Here is a 17,297-nt window from a genome sequence, read left to right as displayed (position 1 = left end):
TGAATTATACCCCTTGAAATATCTTGGACGCTTTGGTTTAGGCTCGAGGGCGTCTAACTGATCCAGGATCTGTTGTCCTGTCAACGCAGGTGGTGCCAAGGTTTTGACAACTTTACCTTTGGTAAAGTTCTTCTTATCTTTTCTGAACTGATGGTGAGGATCCAGGAACTGTCTATGCAAGTCAAAGCAAGAATACTTCCCACCCGCCTGCAATCGATGAAACTGAAGAGCTCCCTTGCACAAGGGGCACGGGAACCTTCCATGCACACACCATCCAGAGAATAGCACATACGTCAGCAAGTCATGCATTGAGTACATGTACCACACATGCATTTTGAAGTTTCATTTCTAGTGGCATCGTATGTCCTGACCCCATTATCCCAAGCTTCTTGCAATTCATCCTTAAGCGGTTGCATGTACATATTCATATTCTTCCCCGGATAGTTGGGCTCTAGAATTATCAACGTCAGGAATATGTTCTTTCTTTAAATAATCTGACCGGGGGAGATTAGTGGAATGACAAATACAGGCCAACTACTGTATTGGGTTGCCGTCATGCCGAAGGGATTGAACCCATCTGTGGTGACGCACACTCGAGGATTCCTTGGATCTGCCGCTTTATCTGGATGTAATCCATCAAAATATTACCATGCTTCGCCATCCGATGTGTGTACCGCCATCTTATTTCCATCCGCATCTAGTTCGGTTATTTTGCCCAATTTGTGCCATGTCATATGTCTGGTTGTCTCTTCCACCACGAAAAGACGTTGAAGCCTTGGTATGATTGGCATATACTGAAGAAGACTAACTGCAATTTTGGTCTGCCTCTTCTCACCCATACCATTGTTTACCAGAAGATACCTGCAAGACTCGCAATTGGGACAATAGTCCAAGTGTGCATACTCCTTCCTAAATAAGACACATCCTTTCTCACAGGAATCTATCTTCTCATAGGGCATCTTAAGTACACGAAGTATTTTGTCCGACTGGTATAGCTTTGCAGGCATGACATGGCCTTTGGGTAGAAAGCGTCCAAATAGTGTCATCATCGCGTCGTAGCATTCTCTTCCCAAGTTGAACTGAGCCTTCAGAGCCATTACTTGTGCAATGGCATCCAACTGACAAAGTTCAGTGTGCTCGTGGAGAGGACGTTTTGAAGACTCCTACATTTCATAGAAGGCCTTTGCAGATTCCTCCATCTCTTCATCTGCATCCCGAGCATCATCAAAGTCTTGCACCATGTCTTCGATCCTGGTACCATGCTCGTCGGTGCCACGATGAACCACAACAGCTCTGGTGCGTTGTATAAACTCACCATGAAATGTCCACACCATATAATTAGGCTTAAAACACCTCCTCTGCAGGTGTTTAATCATTAAAGCCTTTGTCCTCTTTTTATAGTTGCGCACTGTGGACAGGGGAACCAGTTTGTTTCCCAGCCATTTTCATATGCAGCTTTCACAAAGTCCTTGGTTTTTAGAAACCATTCTTTCGTCATCTCTTTCTGACTAGGGTGACCGCGTACATCCACGCACGATCACTCATCTTGCCTAGCTACTAAACACACAAGAAATATATATATATAATTCAGCATATATGTTCATTAGTTAATCAAGTTCGCGAGTTTTATTACTCCATGCAACCTACACGCTAATAGGTAAAGATACGTCCTAATCCCACCCGAGTATGTGTAGATTGGATTCGTTTTCCCATGCTCTCCTCCGGATCCAACACCAAATTTCGGCAGCACCTCCCCGCTGTTCTCCCAATACACGTCTTGGCAATAAACAGAGAGGATGTGTATTTGGAGAACAACAGGGAGGCACTGACGAAATTCTGCATCCGATCTGGAACAAAGCATACGGAAAAACAAACCCAATCTACACATAATTGGGCTATCCATGGATAACGTTGGACAATTCGGAAAAATCACAGTTATAAATATATGCAAATGCATGCATATCTATAACTGTAACCCTTTCGAATGGGAGACGCATACTGGTCACGCATACTAATAATTTAATGTACCTATATCTAGGAAGTTTCATGTACAGACCGACCCAGAGCAAATTAAGGGGCGAGGAGGAGATGTCATTTGTTCTCACCCACAAACGCAGGGGCAGAGCTTGTCGAACGCACGGGGAGGTCTTCGAAAAGCACATGAGACAACTTCACATCTAAATCCATCCGATCAACACAAATATTTTGTGTTCATTAATAAAATCAAAAAATATATGACCTAACCCAAATATATGACCTATATAGATGTCATCTAGGGTTCCATCGACGTCGAGGAACCCCCTAACTCTCTTCTCTGCCTCTCCTATACTCTCCAAACATTCTCCTGGTGAGGTCCATGGCCGACGGCCTCTGGAAGGCCGAAGATCACCTTTTTAGTCAACAAGAAGCCGAAGAGGTGTTAGGGGTCGGTGGTTGGGGTCAGTGGCGTCGGGGGCGGCATAATAACAACTGCGCGGAGTTTTGTGTCGGGGTGTCGTCGGGATGTCGAGTCGGGGTGTCGGGAGTCGTGTCGGGGTGTCGGAACATCGGGGCATCGTGCTGGGGTGTCGGGGCATTGTGCCGGGGTGCAGGGGCATCGTGTCACGGTGTCGGGGTGTCACCTTGTTCTTCTTCTTCTTCTTCTTCTCCTCCTTCCTTTTTTTCCTTTTCCTTCTTTTCCTTTTTCCTCTTCTTTCTTCTTCTCCTCTCTCCTCTTTTTCGTCTTCTTCTTCTTCTTCTTCTTCTTCTTCTTCTTCTTCTTCTTCTTCTTCTTCTTTCTCCTCATCCTCCTCCTCCTCCTCCTCTTCTTCTTCTTCTTCTTCTTCTTCTCCTTCTTCTTTTCCTTCTTCTTTTCCTTCTTCTTCTTCTAATTCTTTTCTTCTTTTCCTTTTTTTATTTTTCATTTTTTTTCCTTCTTCTTTTCTTATTTTTTTCTTCTACCATGACCAACTAACCTAACTAACTTAATAAACTAACAATACTAACCTAATTAGCCTAATAAACTAACTAAACTAACCTAATAAGCTAACTAAACTAACTAAATGGAAAAAGGGGGCGGCTGGCGATGGTACTCACCGGAGGTGGCGGCGCGGCGGTGTGGGTAGCGGTGGACGGGGGCGGCGTGGGGACGTCGGGGGCGCCGCGACGGTAGGGGCATCGGGGGCGGCAGGGGCGTCGGGGGGCCAGAGCGGGGTGGGTGGCCGGGGCGGGGTGGTGGGCCGAAGCGGCTCCGGTGGTGCGGCGACAGCGCTAGGGTGGGCAGGGCGAGATAGAGTGTGTGGGCAGGGAGAGAGAGAGTGGGAGAGAGAGTGGACATTAGGGGGAGCAGGATGGGGCTGAGTACCATTAGGGGGGCGCCCCCTTTGCCGTCTGCAGCGAACGACAAATGCTGTGAGGCAGACGACAAAGGGGTGGGTGGGGTGGGGTGGGCTCCGACCGTTAGGGCCGTCCCCTTTGTCGCCTGCCTTCAGCTTCTTTGTCGTCTGTTGGCAGATGACAAAGAGGTGGCTGATTGCCAATATGTTTTTTTGCCAACAGCCAGCTCTTTGCCGTCTGTCTGCACCTTCTCTGTTGTCCGTTGGCAGACGACAAAGAGGTGGCTGATGGCCATCAGCCTCTTTGCCATCAACCAAATCTTTGTCGTCTGTTTTCTGAAAGCTGACGGCACAGAGGCTCTTTGCCATCGGCTAGCAGACGGCAAAGAACTAGCTGATGGCAAATTCCCAGATTCTAGAATTGACGTCCCGCCCGCACCCTGGTTGCCCCACCCGCTTGGGCAGCCAGCTGGTTCCTAGAGAGAAAGAGAGGCATGATTCACAGAGGATGCATAGAAGCGACAGGGGAGGACGGAGGCCTTCCGTCGGCGGTGGAGGATCTGCGATCGAAGGAGCTCGCAGTGCACGACCGAAGGAGCTCGCAGTGCGGGCGGAATCGCGAGGGAGATGGATTCTGATGCGTGGCCGGAGGATCTCGGGTGGATGGCCGAAAGAGCTAGCGGTGTGGAAGGACTCGGGTGCACACGGCCGGTGGGTGAGTGCTACTTCTTGAGCTTGCGTTGGTTTTTCCCTTGAAGAGGAAAGGGTGATGCAGCAAAGTAGAGATAAGTATGCCCCTCAGTTTGAGAACCAAGGTATCAATCCAGTAGGAGTATCAAGATGAGGCACCAATGAACCTGCGCAAAAGCAAACAAACTTTCACCCAACGCGATAAAGGGGTTGTCAATCCCTTCACGATTACTTGCAAGGTGAGATATGATAGTGATAAAAGGTAAAAAGAAATAAAAGTGTAGCAAAGTATTTTTGGTATTTTTGTATGTAGATCTGAATATATGATGTGTAAAATAGACCCGGGGGCCATAGTGTTCACTAGAGGCTTCTCTCATGATAGCAAGTATTACGGTGGGTGAACGAATTACTGTCGAGCAATTGATAGAATCGCGCAAAGTCATGACGATATCTACGGCAATGATCATATATATAGGCATCACGTCCGAGACAAGTAGACCGATACTTTGTGCATCTACTACTATTACTCCACACATCGACCGCTATCCAGCATGCATCTAGTGTATTAATTTCATAACAAACGGAATAACGCCTTAAGCAAGATGACATCATGTAGAGGGATAAATTCATGCAATATGATATAAACCCCATATTTTTACCATTGATGGCAATAACACGATGCATGCCTCGCTACCCCTTCTGTCACTAGGTGAGGACACCGCACAGTATGAACCCAAAACCAAGCACTTCTCCCATTGCAAGAATTATAGATCAAGTTGGCCAAACGAAACCAATAACTCGAAGAGAATTACAAGGATACGAAATCATGCACATAGGAAATCAGAGGAGACTCAAATAATATTCATAGATAATCTGATCATAAATCCACAATTCATCGGATCATGACAAACACACCGCAAAAGAAAGTTACATCAGATAGATCTCCATGAAGATCATGGAGAACTTTGTATTGAAGATCCAAGAGAGAGAAGAAGCCATCTAGCTACTAGCTATGGACCCGAAGGTCTATGGTGAACTACTCACGCATCATCGGAGAGGCAATGGTGTTGATGAAGAAGCCCTCCGTGTCCGAATCCCCCTCCGGCAGGCCACCAGAACGGTCCCTAGATGGGATTTTGTGGAGACAGAAGCTTGCGGCGGCAGAAAAGTGTTTTCGTGGCTCTCTTCTTTGGTTTCGGGATTTTTGGGAATTTATACGTGAAAGAGGTAGGGCAGAGGAGCCACGGGAGGCCCACGATCCTGCTACGCGCCCCCCTAGGGCGCACCTAGGGGGCTCGTGACCTCCCACGAGACCTCCTGCCTTGGTTCTCAAGTCCTCTGCGTATCTTCTGTTATGGAAAAAAAATCATCCTGCAGGTTTTACTCCGTTTGGACTCTGTTTAATATTCTTTTCTGAAAAAGGTCAAAAACACGGAAAAAACAGAAACTGGCACTAGGCACTAAGTTAATAGGTTAGTGCCAAAAATGATATAAAATGGCATATAAATGCATATAAGACATCCCAAGTTGATAATATAATAGCATGGAACAATCAAAAATTATAGATACGTTGGAGACGTATCAAGCATCCCCAAGCTTAACTCCTGCTCGTCCTCGAGTAGGGAAGTGATAAAGACCAAATTTTTGATGTGGAATGCTACCTAACATATTTGTTCTTTGTAACTTCTTTATTGTGGCATGAATGTTCAGATCCGTAAGGTTCAAAACAATAGTTTAATATTGACATGAAAACAATAATACTTCAAGCATACTAGCAAAGTAATCCTGAACTTTTGAAATAACAAGGCCAAAGAAAGTTATCCCTACAAAATCATATAGTCTGGCTATGCCCCATCATCCCCACACAATGAATTTAAATCATGCACGACCCCAGTATTGACCAAGTAATTGTTTCCGCACTCTTACTTTCTCAACTTTTTCAACTCTCACGCAATACATGAGCGTGAGGCATGGATATAGCATTATGGCTGGAATAGAGTGTGGTGGAGGTTGTTAGGAAAAAAAGGAGGAGATGGTCACATCGACTCGGCGTATCAATAGGACATGGATATGCCCATCAATAGATATCAATGTGAATGAGTAGGGATTGCCATGAAACGGATGCACTAGAGCCATAAGTGTATGAAAGCTCAAAAAGAAAACTAGTGGGTGTGCACCCAACTTGCTTGCTCACGAAGACCTAGGGCAATTTTGAGGAAGCCCGTCATTGGAATATACAAGCCAAGTTATATAATGAAAATTCCCACTAGTATATGAAAGTGACAAAACAAGAGACTCTCTATCATGAAGAACATGGTGTTATTTTGAATCATAAATGTGGAAAAAGATAATAGCATTGTCCCTTCTCTCTTTTTCTTTCATCATTTTTTTGTCTGGGCTCTTTGGCCTCTCTCTTTTTTGGTGGGAAACTTTGGCCTTTTTTATTTCCTCACATGGGACAATGCTCTAATAATGATAATCGTCACACTTTTATTTACTTACAACTCGAAACTTAGAACAATAATGACTCTATATGAAATGCCTCCGGCCGTGTACCGGGATGTGCAACGATCTAGCTTAGCGTATGACGTTGAAACATCTAGCTAGCTATCTTACGATCATGCGATGGCAATATGAAAGTGATGGCACATGTCATGAGACGGCACAGTGGAAGTTTTATGGCAATATATCTCGGAATGGCTATGAAAATGCCATAATAGGTAGGTATGGTGTCTGTTTTGAGGAAGGTGTATGGTGGGTTTGTGCACCGCCGAAAGTTGCGCGGCACTAGAGAGGCTAGCAATGGTGGAAGGTGAGAGTGCATCTATACCATGGACTCACATTAGTCATGAAGAACTCATATACTTATTGCGAAAGTTTTATTAGTAATCGAAACAAAGTGCTAAACTCATACTCCTAGGGGAAGGGTTGGTAGGTGTTAACCATCGCGTGATCCCGACCACCACACAAAGGATGACAATCAATAAATAAATTATGCTCCGACTTCCTAACATAGCGGTTCATCATATGTGCATGTTATGGGAATCACTAACCTCAACACGAGTATTTCTAGATTCACGACACTCTACAAACATAACTCTAATATTACCATATCCATATCTCAAAACTAATTGTGAGGAATCAAACTTCTCTTACTAATCAATGCACTTGAATATGAAAGTTTTTATTATATCCTCTTTGGATGCCTATCATATTTAGGACTAATTTCGTAGCACACGCCAATTAACAAGTTACTTAGAGAGAGCTCTCTCAAAATGATATAAGTGAATATTGAGAGTTTTTATTTCTACAAAATATGACAGCGCCGTGCTCTAAAAATATTTAGGTGAAGAACTAGAGCGAAATTATCTAGCTCTAAAGATATAAGTGAAGCTCATGGGAGCTAAATTGCCTAGCTCAAAAGATATAAGTGAAGCTCATTGATTATTCTAACAAATTCACGATAAGTGCATGTCCCTCTCAAAAAGGTGTGCAGCAAGGATGATTGTGATAAAACAAAAAGCAAATACTCCTATAATACACAACGCTCCAAGCAAAATACATATCATGTGGTGAAGAAAAATATAGCTCCAAGTAACGTTACCGATGGATTGAAGACGAAAGAAGGGATGCCTTCCCGGGGCATCCCCAAGCTTAGGCTTTTGGTGTCCTGGGATTTGTCTTGGGATGACTTGGGCATGCCCAAGCTTAAGCTCTTTCCACTCTTTATTCCATTGTCCATAAGAACATCACCCAAAACTTGAAAACTTCACAACACAAAACTTAAACAGAAACTCGTGATATCATTAGCATAAAAAAAACTACCAACTTTTTAGTTACTGTAGTAAAATTTATTTCTATTTAGATTGATGTTATATTACTTATTCTCACTTTTCCATGGCTCGTACCCCCCGATACTAACCATAGTTTCATCAAAATAAGTAATCAACACAACAAAAAACAGAATCTGTCAAAAATAGAACAATCTGTAGGAATTTGTATATTTCGTATACCTATGATATCCCAAAAATTCTTAAAAATTATGATAATTAGGGAAATTTGCATATCAATCAGCAGCAAAAATAATCAACTCAAAATCTCTTTCTGGATAGGAACTAAAAATAATTTTGTGAGCACAAAGTTTCTGTCTTTTTCAGGATGATTAAACAACTATCACCAAAACTAATCATAAAGGTTCCACTTGGCGCAAACACTAATTAAAACATAAAAACACAATCATAACAGAATCATGATTGTGTGGACTCAACAAAACAAGAAGTGAAAATAAAAAATAAATTTATTCATAGGGTTGCCTCCCAACAAGCGCTATCGTTTAACGCCCCTAGCTAGGCTTAACGATTTCAATGATGCTCACATAAAAGTAGTAGTTGAGATATGCAAAAGAGCATCATGAATGGAAAAAACACGTTTAAGTCTAACTCACTTATTATTCATAGGGATTTTGTGAACAAACAATTTATGGAACAAGAATTAACTAGCATAGGAAGGAAAAACAAGCATAACTTCAAAACGTTGAACACATAGAGAGGAAGCTTGATATTATTGCAATATGTAAAAGCATATGTTCCTCTCTCATAGTAATTTTCAGTAACATCATGAAGGAATCTTGCAATATAACTATCACAAAAAGCATTATTTTCATGATCAATTATAGCATAAGGGTCATCACCAAAACTTGGGGAAAAATATCATCTTCATCAAGCATAGAATCCCCAAGCTTGTGGTTTTGCATATCATTAGCCTCATAGATATTCAGAGAATTCATACTAACAACATGGCAATCATGTTTTTCATTCAAGCAGATATCATGAACCACTTTATAATTTTCTTCTTTCAACACTTCATCAAAAAATTTAGATTCATGATTTTCAAAGAAAACTCCATAGAGATAGTCAAGTGCACTCAACTCACTAGAAAATTGTTCATCATAATTTGATCTTTGGAAAAGATTAGCAAGTGGATGAGGATCCATATCAATAGATTTTTCGCAAGCGAAGATGCAAGCAAAAGAAAGGGCGAACGAAAAAGTCAAATATTTTTGTAAATTTTATTGTTTTAGAAGTGGGGGAGAGGAAAACGAGAGGCAAAAGGAAAATAATGTAAATGCCATAGATGGGTTTGCGATAGGTACTTGGTAGATATGCTTCACTTGAATACTCCCCGGCAACGGCGCCAGAAATTCTTCGTGCTACTTCTTGAGCTTGCGTTGGTTTTTCCCTTGAAGAGGAAAGGGTGATGCAGCAAAGTAGAGATAAGTATTTCCATCAGTTTGAGAACCAAGGTATCAATCCAGTAGGAGTATCAAGATGAGGCACCAATGAACCTGCACAAAAGCAAACAAACTTGCACCCAACGCGATAAAGGGGTTTTCAATCCCTTCAGGATTACTTGGAAGGTGAGATATGATAGTGATAAAAGGTAAAAAGAAATAAAAGTGCAGCAAAGTATTTTTGGTATTTTTGTATGTAGATTTGAATATATGATGTGTAAAATTGACCCCGGGGCCATAGTGTTCACTAGAGGCTTCTCTCATGATAACAAGTATTACGGTGGGTGAACGAATTACTGTCGAGCAATTAATAGAATCGCGCAAAGTCATGACGATATCTAAGGCAATGATCATACATATAGTCATCATGTCCGAGACAAGCAGACCGATACTTTCTGCATCTACTACTGTTACTCCACAAATCGCCCGCTATCCAGCATGCATCTAGTGTATTAAGTTCATAACAAACAGAGTAACGCCTTAAGCAAGATGACATGATGTAGAGGGATAAATTCATGCAATATGATATAAACCCCATATTTTTATCCTTGATGGCAACAACACGATGCGTGCCTCGCTACCCCTTCTGTCACTAGGTGCGGACACCAAACGGTATGAACCCAAAACCAAGCACTTCTCTCATTGCAAGAATTATAGATCAAGTTGGCCAAACGAAACCAATAACTCAAAGAGAATTACAAGGATACGAAATCATGCATATAAGAAATCAGAGGAGACTCAAATAATATTCATAGATAATCTGATCATAAATCCACAGTTCATCGGATCTCGACAAACACACCGCAAAAGAAAGGTACATCGGATAGATCTCCACAAAGATCATGGAGAACTTTGTATTGAAGATCCAAGAGAGAGAAGAAGCCATCTAGCTACTAGCTATGGACCCAAAGGTCTGTGGTGAACTACTCAGGCATCATCGGAGAGGCAATGGTGTTGATGAAGAAGCCCTCTGTGTCTGAATCCCCCTCCGGCAGGCCACCAGAACGATCCCCAGATGCGATCTTGCGGAGACAGAAGCTTGCGGCGGCGGAAAAGTATTTCCGTGGCTCTCTTCTTTGGTTTCAGGATTTTTGGGAATTTGTAGGCGAAAGAGGTAGGGCAGAGGAGCCACGGGGGGCCCACGAGCCTGCTAGGCGCCCCCCTAGGGCGCGCCTAGGGGGCTCGTGACCTCCCACGAGACCTCCTGCCTTGGTTCTCAAGTCCTGTGCGTATCTTCTCCTATGGGAAAAAAATCATCCCGCAGGTTTTATTCCGTTTGGACTCCGTTTAATATTCTTTTTCTGAAAAAGGTCAAAAACACCGAAAAAACAGAAACTGGCACTAGGCACTGAGTTAATAGGTTAGTCCCAAAATTGATATAAAATGCCATATAAATGCATATAAGACATCCCAAGTTGATAATATAATAGCATGGAACAATCAAAAATTATAGATACGTTGGAGACGTATCAGTGAGGAGGAGCTCGTGGTGCGCTCCGATGCGAGGTCAAGCGGCGGGAGAGGTGGAGGTCGCTCGTTCTATTTCTCGAAGAGATAAATAGATCGAGAAGAGATAGTACGAGAGAGAGGAGGTGGGCCTGGATAAGGAAGAGAGAGAACATGGTGGGGTCGGCTAAAAGCTGACAGAGAGAACGTGGTGGGGGTGGGGTTTCGAGATAGCAAGCATGCGAGATCATGGAGACGGGCGGGATCATGCCACGTCATCGATCCGCATGATCGATCTGCATGGTGTGTTTGTTATTTTCCATTTTTTTTACACACGGCAAAAAATGTAAAAAAAATGTCTTTGTCGTCTACATTTTTTTTACACACGGCAAAAAATGGTTTTGCAATCTGCCGTTTTTATTACAAACGGCAAAATGTATCTTGTCATTATCCGTTTTCTTTTACACACGACAAAATATTTTTGCCTTCATTAGTTTTTTTACACACGGCAAACTCTGTCTACGCCATTGATCCGTGTAGTGTGCTTTCTCTTTGCCATCTATATTTTTATTTATAGACAGCAAAATAGAAGTGTGTGTGTGATACGTCCCAAACGTATATATGATTTATGCTTGTTCCATGATCTTTTGGGTGACATTGTTATATGTTTTGCTACACTTCTATATCATTTTACACATATTTGGACTAACCTACTAACTCAGTGCACCCAGTGCGAATTTATGTCTACTAATGTCTAATTTGCAGGGGCTTTTACCCAATTTTCCGAAGCCCGAAAAAATCTAGAAAAATATATTAAAAAAAATACAGCGAAACAGAAGCTTCTGGATCACCGAAGGAGGGCCACATGGGGGCAGGGCCCTCCCAGGCGGCCTGCTGGTGCGGCTAGGCCCTAGGCCGCGCTAGGAGGTCGCCTCGGTGGGTCCCACCTCCTCCGGTGCGCTCCTTTGGACTACATTTAGAGTCCCGAGAGGAAACCCTCGCAGACTTTCTGGAATTGCGAATTTCTCCATCGTTCCGCCGCCGCAGTGCTTACGAGATTGGGAGTGTCAGGAGACCTCTTCCCGGCACCGTGTCGGAGGGAGGATTGACCTCCGGGAGCTTCTCCACCGCCATGGACGCTTACCGGACGTGCCGTGAGTAGTCCTCCTTGGACCATGAGTCCATGACCAGTAGCTATGTGATGTGTTCTCTCCAATCTTGTGCTTCAATGGTTAGTCCTTGTGAGTTGCCCTACATGATCAAGGCATCTATATAATTCTCTTGCTATTGCTATGCTCAGTTTGTTGGGATCCGATGGATTATGAGATTATGTTCAGATTGTTATGAGTTATATATTTGATTATCTTAAAATATTATGTTCCTTAGTGATTCATGCATGTTCTATGTTGCATTTTATTGCTTTGTCCAAGTAGTAGATCATAACTCCAAGAGGGAGCGTTATGCATGATTGTGGGTTCGGGCCCCTCGATGTCTAGCTTGAGTGACAGAAACATGAGATTAGGGGATGTGCTTGTTTCCACCGGGGAGAAAACAACGGTGCTTGTGACCATGGTTGTAAGGATTGTTTACCTTACGCATAGTTCGTTAATGCACTTGTTCGTTGCTTTGAGTTTACACTTTGGGTGGGGCTCGCAACTTAATACCGGAGAGGTGTTCTCGATAGATACCTCAAGGTGGATTATTAGTAAGTAGATGCTGATGAATAAACGGTCTACTTGTCTTGGCGTACTTCCCATCACTATTGAACCTCTAACTATCAAGGAGCATAATTAGCATCGTGGTGCGATCATAATTCTGTCAATTGCCGAACTGTGATTTGTTTACCCTAGCATAGTTGTTTATAGTATTTTGGGAGAGAGACGTCACTAGTGAACGTCATGTGACTCCGGTCTATATCACCATCATTGTTTACACCTCCATCATTTACCGCTTTCATTTGCTTCTCCGTTGCAATCACTATTACCTTCCCGCTTGTGTTTTGATCCTTTGCAAACTACAAGGCCGGAGAGATTGAAAACCTCTCTATACTCGTTGGGAGCAAAGTTATTTGTTGTGTGTGCAGGTCCACGTCTTCTGCTAGCGCAAGGGTGGAAGACACCTACTTGTTGATCCTAGGAGTCCTCCTGGCTCGATAAACCTTACAGTCTCTGTGTAAGGGAAATTTTCTACTGACTACATATCCACCTTCCACTTGGGGTAACCAACGAGGGGCGAGAAGTATATCTATCAACTCATCATCAATCGAATTTCTGGCGCCATTGTCGGGGACTCCAGTCTTCAAGATAGGGGATTGCACGCTATCCTTTACCTTTGCTTTTTAGTCTTGTTAGTTTGCTCTCTGGTTTTTGCTTTAGAGTATTATACCAAAAACTACACAAAAAAATAGTTGCTTTGTTCTTGCTCGTTGTTGTTGCTATGGGTTCCACTGAGAACACCAAGTTGTGTGACTTCACTATTCACAACAACAATGACTTTATCTGCACTCCTATTGCTGCTCCCGCCGCTGGAGCCACGTCCTATGAGATTAAACCTGCTTTGCTGAACCTAGTTATGAAAGGTCAATTCACCGGTGCTGGAGATGATGCTGCTTTGCACTTGAACAATTTTGTTGAGCTCTTTGATATGCAAAAATATAAAGAAGTATATGGTGATATTGTTAAACTTAAGCTTTTTTCCTTTCTCCTTGAGAGGAAGAGCTAAAGTGTGGCTTCAATCTTTGCCTAGGATAGCATAGATTCTTGGGATAAGTGCAAAGATGCTTTTATTGGAAAGTATTACCCGCCTGCTAAGATTATCCAGTTGAGGAGTAAAATTATGAATTTTAGGAAATTGGATAATGAACATGTTGCTCAAGCTTGGGAACGTCTAAAATCTCTCGTTAAGAACTACCCTACTCATTGTTTGACTACTTGGATGGTTATCCAAACTTTTTATGCAGGATTGAACTTTACCTCACGGAATCTGTTAGACTCGGCCGCGGGAGGAACCTTTAGGTCAACTACACTTGGTGCTGACACAAAGCTATTGGATGATATGATGACAAATTATTCTCAATGGCACACCGAGAGAGCTCCAACAGGTAGGAAGGTAAACTCTGTTGAGGAGATATCCTCCCTTAATGATAAGGTTGACATGATCATGACTCTACTTACTTAGCAAGCTCCTATTGATCCTCATGATGTTCCTTTAAATTCTTTGGTTGCTCAAGAAAGAGAGCAAGTGGATGTTAATTTTATTTCTAGGAACAACTTCAATAACAATGCTTATAGGAGTAATTTTGGTAGCAATCCTAGACCGTTTCCATCCATCAACTATGGGAACAACAATAATTATCCTAGCACCAAGAACTCCACTTCTGAATTAGAGAGCATGCTTAAGGATTTTATCACTTTCAACAAGAATGTAGAAGAGAAACTAGAAAATTTAGATAGTCTCTCTTTGAAGATGGACAACATAGCTCATGATGTAGATATGCTTAAAATTAGAACTTCCCCACTTGAGGAAAGGAACACCACACCCATGATTGCTATCCAAGTCCAAATTAATGAGAACATAAGAATGCTAGACAAACTTAAAGAGAGATGGGCTAGAGAAAAGGAAGAGGAAGAGAGAATTAAGAGCCTTCCTACACACACTACCATTGCTACTATACAAGTTGTTGAGGACCTCAAAACTTTTAGCACCCATGGTACTCCTAGTCCCAATGGACCTATTAATGGTGATGCTAATACCTCAACCATAGGACAAGAAGATCCTATGAATTTAGAGACTACCAAAAGAATGATCTTATATGACATTACTGCCACTTTAATTAATGGTAGTAACCTTGATTTTGACAATTGTAGTCTCTCCGGAGTTATCACCTTTTTGCAAAGAATGGCTAAAGACCCCCACACTAGTACACTCGATATTGCCTTCATCGAGCATATTACCAATGCTCTTATCAAAGCTAGGGAGGATAAGCTCAAGCTAGAGACTTATATTCCTAGGAAGCTAGAAGATGGTTAGGATCCGATGGTCAAAATATAATTGAATAATATCTCTTGCTTTGCTTTGTGTGATGTTGGAGCTAGTGCCTCCGTGATGCCCAAAAGAATGTATGATATGCTTGATTGGAAACCTTATGATCCATGTTCTTTTGGTGTTTGTCTTGTTAATTCTTCCATAAAGAAACCTTTAGGGAGAATTGATGATGTTCTTATTATTGTCAATGATAATTATGTGCCCGTTGATTTTCTTATTATGGACATTGAATGTGATCCTTCATGTCCAATTATTTTGGGATGTCCTTTTCTTTGCACCGTTGGTGCTATCATTGACATGAAAGAGGGAATTATTAAATTCCAATTTCCTCTTAAAAAGGGAATGGAACACTTCCCTAGAAAGAAGATTAAGTTACCTTATGAGTCCGTTACTCAGGCAAGTTATTCTTTTGGATTGATAACACTTGATCTTCTTGCATTGTGCCTAGCTCAAAGGCATAAAAGAAAGCGCTTGTCGGGAGGCAACCCAATTTGTTTTTACTTTCTGTTTTAGTGGTCTTGATGTGTGTTACTACTGGAGCAACATCATTGTATCTTTATTTTTCAGCTTTGTACCAAGTTATAGCCTCCGATTGCAAGAAAGTTCAAAAGTTGTGACATGCTATCCAGAAACAGATTATGTCTGTCTGACGGAAAAATTTGCCAAAAATCAATAGATCATCTTTTTGATCGGAATTGTTTTGACAGCATGCTCTATATGATTGTCTTTCTGTCATATGTTCTGATTTTTTTGATTTGAGTTGCAGAAGTGCCCCGAATAAATTATTTACTACCTTATGTTCTGTTTTTCACAGATTCTTCCATGTTTTGTGTTTTCATTGTTTTGCAAATCCTAAGCTTGCTTTTTATTTGCAAAAGCCTTGTGGCATTCATGAGAAGTATTATATTTTCATGAAAAATCTTTATTTACAACAGATATTGAATTATTTTATTAAGGGAACTAACCACTTTAATCAGCTTATGATGAGTTTTGTATGAAGGGAGTTTTCAAGTAGGCGATGGGAGAGATGATGAAAGAATATACAAGAGTGTCAAGTGCTCAAGCTTGTGGATGCCCCCATGCACCCCAAGAAATATTCAAAGGAGACTCAATCGTCTAAGCTTGGGGATGCCCCTGTGCATCCCCTTCTCTATCAACAATCATCAGTTCGTCCATCTCCATGTTATATTTTTATCACTTCATATGATATGTGCTATGCTTGGAGCATCCCGCTATTTACTTTTTAGTTTGCTTCAGTTTTGCTTGTTGTTCATAACAAGTCAGAACCTAGCCTACCTTGTTTGGTAGAGAGACACGCTCCATTCCACTCTAAAACACAACATAGCTTTTCATGCTTATCTTTTCTGTGTGTTCTTCATCTTCTCCTATCTACTGTCATGCTTAGCTCTTAGTTTTCATGCTTATCTTTTTAAGATCTATTATTTAGGTTGATTTTGGAACTCTCTTGAGTTATCATGCTTATATTGTTTAGAGAGTTCGCTTGTTGCACTGAGTTGTGTGTCTTGCATGAGTAGGTAATTGAGGTTGCTATTTAAGTATAGTAGTAACCTGCAATAGTTTTAAGGTATTGATTTGAGTAATGTTTGGACTATTGGTGCCAATAGCTTGAGCTTATTAGTGATAGGTGTCGTATTTTCGGAAATCCATGTGTTTTTCAAAAACTAAAAATTAGTTGAGAACTCTAGCTTCTAAATTGATCGCTAACCTCTGGAGGGGTTGGAATATATAGAGTACCCTCACGTTAGCATGAGTCGAGGATGCGCAAGGATAACCAAACCCCCAAACACTCCTCCTCGGGGTACTTGTCTCTTTGTGAACCTCCTAACTAGATAGAGAGTTACCGATAATAAGTGTATGAGTTCTTCGGACTAATGTGAGTATTCGGTTGTTGGCACTTCCACCATCCATATTTTGCTAGCCTCTTCGGTACTGTGCATTGCCCTTTCTCACATTGAGAGTTGGTGCAAACTCTGCCGGTGCATCCAAACCCATGAAATGATACGCTCTGTCATACATAAGCCTCATTATATCTTTCCCCAAAACAGCCACCATACCTACCTATTAAGGCATTTCCATAGCCTTTCTGATATACATTGCCATGCAACATCCATCATCTCATGACCTGATCTTCATGTCATACATGCTTTTGCTTGATCATAGAGCCGCATGCTAGTTGGGCCTTGCCCTCATTACTGCTACATGACGCGCTAGTATCATTGCATATCCTGTTACACTGGCAGAGGCATACATTTGCATAGTTCATGATAGTTTTCACTTGTCTTTATGTTGAGTACTTCTTATAAAGTCTAATGATTTTTCTTTCTATTCATGTAAAACATAGAGTGCTTCCCTTAAGTGGGAAAAGATCCCAAAGTGGACAAAACAAAAGATCCCAAAGAGGACAAATGAGAGATAAAAAAGAAAGAGCCAAAGAGGCCACAAAAATAAATAAATAAGACAAAAAAATAAAAAGAAATAAAAGAAATAAAAAG

This window comes from Hordeum vulgare, chromosome 6H (assembly GCF_904849725.1).
Source record: "Hordeum vulgare subsp. vulgare chromosome 6H, MorexV3_pseudomolecules_assembly, whole genome shotgun sequence".
Lineage (NCBI taxonomy): Eukaryota > Viridiplantae > Streptophyta > Magnoliopsida > Poales > Poaceae > Hordeum > Hordeum vulgare.
This window is presented reverse-complemented; position numbering follows the sequence as displayed.